Here is a 7,464-nt window from a genome sequence, read left to right as displayed (position 1 = left end):
TAAAACTGGGCCATTTTAATCTTTAGAAGTTTCCATCATTCTCCTGACTATTACCACAATTTTTTTCGTCTGTACCTCCTTGGCTGGTCAATTTCATGCAATGTGGCTTTGTGACTTCTCCGCCGCAGCGCCGCCGGCCCAAATCTCGGACCCCGGTCCTCCAGCAGGCTCGATCGCCTTCAGGGTGGGCGGGCATAACTAGCCTGGGATCTGTAGGTACTTTCTCAGAGCTCCGCTCCAGCTGCTTCTTCTTGCCATCTTTTTTTCATTTTTCTTTATTTTCCTTTTATTTTTAGCTTCAGTGAAATCAATATCTTCACCGTTTTCTTCACTGGAGTTTTCTTCTGATTGAGCACTAGGCTTGTTTTTTTGCCGCATCCTGCAGCGGCTCTTCCTCCTGTGCTCCCTGAACCCCGACAGCCTCCTCCTGTTCTGCCTGCCCTGCCTCAGCCTCTCTGATCGGGAAGTTTATCCTTTGATGTCCCTGGACCCTGCACTTGAAACAGCGCATGGTGACAGTGCTTGCAAACAGCACGCAACTGCTTCCTTCTACTGTAAAGGTCCAGGCGACATTTATTTCACTGTAAGGATCATTAATTAAGTAAAATAAAAGTTTGTCTCCTAATAGACATGACATGTTTTAGCTGAAGGTCTTTACACCCCAGCGGAATGGACTTTATCGGGGAGCTGAGTTTCCCCTACCTGCTCAGCTCTCTCTCCCGCAATTCATTTTTTAAATACGGGGGTACATTTGATAAAAATCACCTTTGTAAAAGGTGTAGCAAGGGGTGCTACTTGTACTAAATTCCCCTGCACTACGAAACCCTCCTTCACCAGTTTATCTGCATACTGCGTCTCTTTAAAAAAAATCACCAGCCCTTTATTCATTCGAGACCCTGAACTAATCCTGTCATCCCCAACTACCTTGCACACCGCAAGCAAACAATCCTTCACTGACACCGCACTGTCCGGGACACAGCGACAGCACTGCCGGCGGGTCAGACCCCTCACTCCACCGGCATGAGAACTCGTCACTAGGATTCTACTGACCAGCCGTCAGCACAAACCCCCGCACACAAAACACACACGCACACACAAAACACCAAAACAGAATCAACAAGTAAATTAAATAACCAAACTATTTATTTTAAACTAAAAAAACTAAGCACAAAAGCAAAACAAATATTCAAAACAACCGCTCCTACCCTACGTCTTCCTGAAGCTTCCCACAGGCTCCTCCCACACAGAGAGAGGAAGAAACAGAGAGAAAGAAAGACAGACGGCATTTGAAGAGGATTTGCCGGATTAACGTTTCACTTTGAGTTGAAATGAAGAAAATTAATTCAAACAAAACTGCATCATATCGAGACCGTTTATGCTTTCAAGCGAACCAACTAAAAAATGTCAAAATACGTTCCACTGTTCCATTCAGTTGCTACATCCAACTTCATTGCATACAAAACAGAGTTTTATCTTCAAATTAGTAAAACGCAGAAAGGGTCATTGTAGTCTGCGTAGCAGCATTTACATTTCAAATACAGTGGTAGCCTACTATAACCTCTACTAAAACCATTATACACATTAAACAGCAATACAGCAATTAGAAAAAAAGGTTGATTTTTACTTACATAATCATAGAGGAAGTCCCTTGACTATTTTGGTTTTTTTTGCTGCAAAGTTGAAACTGGAAAGATGCTGTATGTGATTTGTGACTTGTCACAATTTTTAATAATAAAGATGAAGTTTATGTGGGATTTGTACTTGATATTCAAAGGGGTTGCTATCTTCATGTTGGTGGTTTCTCTGCTTGATTAGTTTCTGTTTACTGTATTTGGATTCCTGAACGGAGCACCAGTCTTTTTTTTGTTTAAGCACTTTTGTAGCACCTGCACAATACTTTAAATTCGTAGATTTGTAGTTGAATTGAAAAACAATTTGGGTAAGAGCAGTAAAACAAAGTATTAAACAAGGCAAACAAAAGGCACAAGCCACGGCACACTGTGTAATTTTAACACTATGTCACATGACAGCCATAAATTCCATGATGTAGGTTTATCGAGTACTGTGTTCTCTGTGCACGTAAACGAAGGTTACATATGTAACCGTACGATTTGCTCCACAGCATTTATTTGCATGAAAATTGCACAATCTGCACGCTGCATTCTCCATTACAGATTTCTGATGACTGCAGAAAGAGGAAGCAGGAGGAGGAGGCCGTGACTCAGATTCAAGGAAAGGAGAGTGAACCTGGACCTGCTCCAGCACAGCACACTGTATGTAAGAGCAGTGGATCACCCGAGCCTGACCCACAGCCAGCCTGACACACAGACAGCAAAGACATCCAAAAGACATCCAGGTGAGCTGTGTTCATTTACGAATATGGGTGGAGGTGTACTTATATATGCTTTTTGTTAACAACATGCTTTATTTTTTTAATTTAAAGTACAGTGGGCTTGAAGTACAAATCTCAACTAGAAAAGGGAAAAGAAAATACAAATCAAATACACAAATGAAAGCTAAAAAAGTACTTGTAAAACTCAGAAAAAGCAATTCAAATATAATGAAAATTAAAGATATACAAGTAGAAAAACAAATACAAACCGCAAATACAAATTCAAGCAGGGCTTGAAATTAAATAAAAAACCTGAGAGAATCTCCAGGTTCTTCACTGAAGTTACATTCATATTTACACCCTTCCACTTGTAAACAAGTGTTTTGTGTTTCTGTTAAACAATGCATTTCTTGTCTGTTTTATGCTGATGTGTATTATGTTTGTGTAGCATGTGTGTTTTCAGACCTCAGATTAGCAATCTCCGTGTTCCAGCTGCGTCCACATCTCACATCCACTATAAATTTAATTTCACTTGCACTTTCTTTGCTTGGATGTAAGTTTTGTTGAGAAGCTGCTGTAAGATTTTTAAAAAAAAAACTGCAGTGTTTGTCATTTCCGTTGTCCTAGCCCCCTTGCTTCTGGCAAACTTGTGAGAAATGTGCTAAATGTTTGCCAAAAATGTACTGAACATTTTCTGCCAACTTGCTGCACGGTCACTTTTTTCACATGCAAAGAGGTGCTGTGTCGAAGACTTGTGGCAAACAGCTATGGCAACTTTCTCTTGGAAATTTATGACAGTGTTGTTGCAAATAGTTTTTGCAAATGTCCGATGAACGTGGCAGCAAACTTGTGTCAAAAAAGTTTTTTTTGTTTTATGATGCCTATCCTGCTATACCAACTAGTTTAAAAACAGGCGAGTTCTGGAAAATATTATAGTAAATAGTAATCAGCACTGGCAATTTTGAGGAAAATAGCAAAACAATATTATACATTGGTTTAAAAGTATATATATATATATATATGTGTAGGTATTCTTCATAATCTTTGTTCATTGAAAAAAATAAACATATTAAAACCATTACAGACCCTTTATATATTCATCAACCCCCCCCCCCCCCCCCCTGTTTCATCTCAGCAACCTTCCCCATCCCCCTGTTTGCCTTAAATTAGAATATACAGATATACAAAAAAGGATGTTTATGGTGTCTTTGTATACACCTGGACCAATTCAGATTTAAAGGGACAGTCTGTATACCAGGACTTCAAAAGAAACAAAAGCCTCTCTATAAAGTATGAACTGTAACAATATATACAAAAAAAAGAAAAATGATAATTCACACTTCACTTGACATATATGCCTTGCTGTCTCAGCTTCTGAGGCTGGTGTTTTTATCCAGCGATATTTTCTCATGACTTGTCATTTCTCAACTGCCACAAGAAAAAACCAGCAGAAGAACACTTCTGGAGCAATAAATCAACAGGTGAAGTAAACGTGCTAGGGTGCAAATATGTTTTTTATTATTTATGATTATTGTATGTTACAGGAGACAGATCTCTCAGCAAAAATGTCCTTTTCTGATCTCCTGTACCCTGACAACCCCAAAAGGCGTGAGAAGGTAATACAGCTGCAGCAGGAAATCTACTCTCTGATGTCCAACAACTTTCGAGCCACCAACCGCCTTATCAACACCATTAACGACCACCTCCACTTAGATTTCCCAATCATCAGCATCCAGGAGAAAGGCACAGTGCAGGAAAACTGCAATATATTAATCAACTCCATGAGGAACATCCAAAAAGAGGTGGAGAAAATCGACGAGAAGCTGAAAGAGAAACTGGAGCCAGAAGCCTACAAGAAGCTCCATACCTGAACCTGCCGCATGAGCAGAAAAAAGCTTTGTTGCGTCTTGTTGTCCCAATCATAGGGTCTATAAGCACTGTTGCTGGAATAGTACTTATCACACTCATTGTTAAGGGGGTTATTCTGACCGGTATGGTAGTAGCGATTGGCACTGTAGCTACTTGTGGGATAGCAGGGCTGGCCTTGGCTGTAGTATTCATAGGGGTTGACTTAATAGCAAGTGCCATTATGGGTGCAGTGGAGAGGGACAAACTAGAACATGAAATAAGTGAATATGAAAAAGCCCTGGATACATTCAGGCCAGCATCACTTAAATACCAGGAAGATATCTTCTACGCCATCATAAAAATAGAAAATATTTAATGGGCAAACACTAGGGTGACCAGATGACTCTATAGGGATTTTAACACTCCCCTTAAACTGAATGCAAAGAAGCTGTAAATTAAGCATTGACACCTTTGCTTAATTGAGTGTTGTTGCCTTTACGGTGTACAGCAACAGTAATAATGATGTAAAACATCTGCAATTCTGAACATGTTTCACTAGCTTCTCTTCTGTGAATTAAAAATAAGTGGCCCTAGTGTAGGGTTGCCACCTTTTCCACAAACCAAAACCGGACATATTTCTCAATTAGCCTATCAAACACCATACTATCAGATCCTGGTACATATCAATAACATCATACTGTTGGTATTTTTAGCAGTCGAACTTGCAGGCCATAGTGGATACAGTAAAGTAATTCCTGCCTGGTTGCACATTTCGCTAGTTCAGTATCGTGTACATAACTGTGTAACACCATTGAAAACTCACAGAAAAACTCAATCATTCATACTTTCTGTCTACGGTACCCACGTTTGCTCTTATATAGTGTATTATACAGTACATTACTTTTAATGGACAGAAATCTTTAATTTAGTGTCTGCTAAATGTCTATAATAATAATAATAATAATAATAATAATAATAATAATAATAATAATCATAATCATAATAATTAATACATGTTAACAGTATGTATGCTTTGCCTTTGTATGCATTTCACCTAAAACCGGACATTCGGGTTTGTTAATTGGCACCCGGACACAGATGCCAAGAACCGGACTGTCCGGGTGAAACCCGGACGGGTGGCAACCCTACCCTAGTGACACGCACTGATGCTGAAATCAGTATCTGATTGGTCCAATCAACTGCAGGAATTGTTAACAGCTAATTAGTATTCCGGGTTTACATGGCATGGTAATTTAACAACAATACTTATTTACACAGAGGTGTAATGGTTCATTCATACGTTCTCCAGACCCTATCCGCAGCATCCCGGCATTATGGAGTCATCTGGTCACCCTAGCAAACACCCAATCCATGTAGAGCTCAGCATGTGACTATTTTTCAATATTGCTTTCGCGTTATTTCTTGAACTTCTGTTCCCACCTGCAACAAGGCATAGAGATCCTGCAAATCCCACAAGACAGAAATATTCCCCACTGAGAGCCCCTTCCCTCAGCTGTGTTCATCTTGCTTCCATGCCCCTGGGCACTACCGACTCCCACCCACCTCTGCGTCATTTTCTTGCATTTTAGAGCAAACATATTCTGTATACACTTTGATAACCTTAAACATATTGACTTCAAAACTTTGACCCACCCACTAATAGCAAACAACTCAGAATTGAATGGCGGTTGGTTTTGTGAGTAGAAGAAAACGCCTTCTTTTGAACAATCACACCGCTATTAAGTACAGATTTATCATTTGTGATAAGAGGGGTGAGTCAAAGTTTTGATTTAATCTGGCCCCAGGTTTTTAAATAACATATTTACTTTTACTTTCAAAGATCATGAATTTGGTGTTTTTCTGCAAATTACCCCTTTTTTTTTTGTTTACCCAACCAATCCCACCCACTACAACATATATTCGACCCGCTACTGCTCTATGGCAGCGGCCTGTACAGGATCCCAGTCCAGTTGCAAGTTTAAATTCCATTCATTTTACGATATTGCTACATAGTTTCCTGGTTTTTGTTTTGTTTTTTTGCTCCCCTTCATTAGAAGAATCTATGTAAATGGCAAAATCCCTTTCATGGGCAGCTTCCGATGGCTCAGAATAACCCATGTGATATGCGTAGTGTATGTTCCCACTTCCTGTTTGGATTACTTTGCACTTATCAACATTAAATGTCATTTCATAAGTGTCTGTTCAATCCATGATTTTGATCCCCAATCCTGTTCCTGGAGGAGCCGCAGTCCAACATGTTTTCTAGATCTCCAAAATGACCAGCACCTTCAGAACTGGGAAGAGTAGCTAAATTGGTCCAATTAGAACAAGACTTAGTTGAATTAGGTAGTTCAGCCCACAGCTGGAATGAAAATCTGAAGACACCTCGGCCCTCCAGGACCAGGATTGGGGACTCCTGGTCTAAGTCATTTAGTAAATTCCTTGCTGTTTGCCACTTCCCCACTTTGTATCATCTGTAAATTTAACTAGTTTGCTATCTATACCAGAATCGAAATAATTTCATATAGATCAGAAAGAGCAACAGATGTAAAACAGACCCCTGTGGTACACTGCTGCTTACACTGGCCCTGATAGAGGTTACGACCCTTAAGATGAATCACTGTTCCCTGTTTCTCAACCAGTCCATGTGAAGACATTACCTTGGATTCCTACAGTTTTTAATTAAGAATTCACCTTTTATGACATTAAACACGATGTAAATTTTGGCAATTTTTCTGTTTTCTTTTTGTCTTTGTATTTCACACAATTAAGAAAGCAGTTATTATTACGTTATTGATGCATATCACAAACACCTGTCACTGTCATTCAGTGAGCAACTGTTTAGACTCTATTTGTAGTGCAGCAAAACTTTTGGGTCATTTGCCAAAAACCTTGACCTCCTTTGATTTCAATAAAACAAAATTGTAATGAATGTTTGTCTTTGGGAGAAACTGTTAATTACGGGGGATTTAATACCAATCCGGACCTCCAAAATATTTTGTAGGCGACGTTTTGCTGAGTCAAGAACCCATTTTAAATCACCAACTATATAATACTTCGACAAAATCTTTAAAATGTCAAATTGAGTAAATAATTAGATCAATTAAGTCATTAAGAGCAGAAGTTGGAATCCGGTAGGCACTGCGGCCCCCCTTCCAGGAACTGAGTTTGACACCCCTGACCCCGTCCCTTTCGGGGGGAGCACGACTGCTATATTTCGTAGTATAAAAATTGTTACAATGTTCGCACAGTTAGGGATAGAATATAATTGAAAACCAGGCTGT

General features: G+C 39.5%; 1 long non-coding RNA gene across 1 annotated transcript; it reads left to right on the top strand.

Annotated features, from left to right (window-relative positions):
- The first annotated feature begins 1,923 nt into the window (after positions 1-1,923).
- On the top strand, positions 1,924-7,112 carry LOC131736677 (uncharacterized). Its single transcript, XR_009328285.1, has 2 exons — positions 1,924-2,356; positions 3,877-7,112. It is a non-coding gene; the product is annotated as an uncharacterized LOC131736677 (long non-coding RNA).
- Positions 7,113-7,464: the final 352 nt, after the last annotated feature.

This window comes from Acipenser ruthenus, unplaced genomic scaffold (genome assembly GCF_902713425.1).
Source record: "Acipenser ruthenus unplaced genomic scaffold, fAciRut3.2 maternal haplotype, whole genome shotgun sequence".
NCBI classification, from domain to species: Eukaryota; Metazoa; Chordata; class Actinopteri; order Acipenseriformes; family Acipenseridae; genus Acipenser; species Acipenser ruthenus.
The sequence above is the reverse complement of the archived record's forward strand: the minus strand, read 5'-3'. Positions and strand labels throughout refer to the sequence as shown.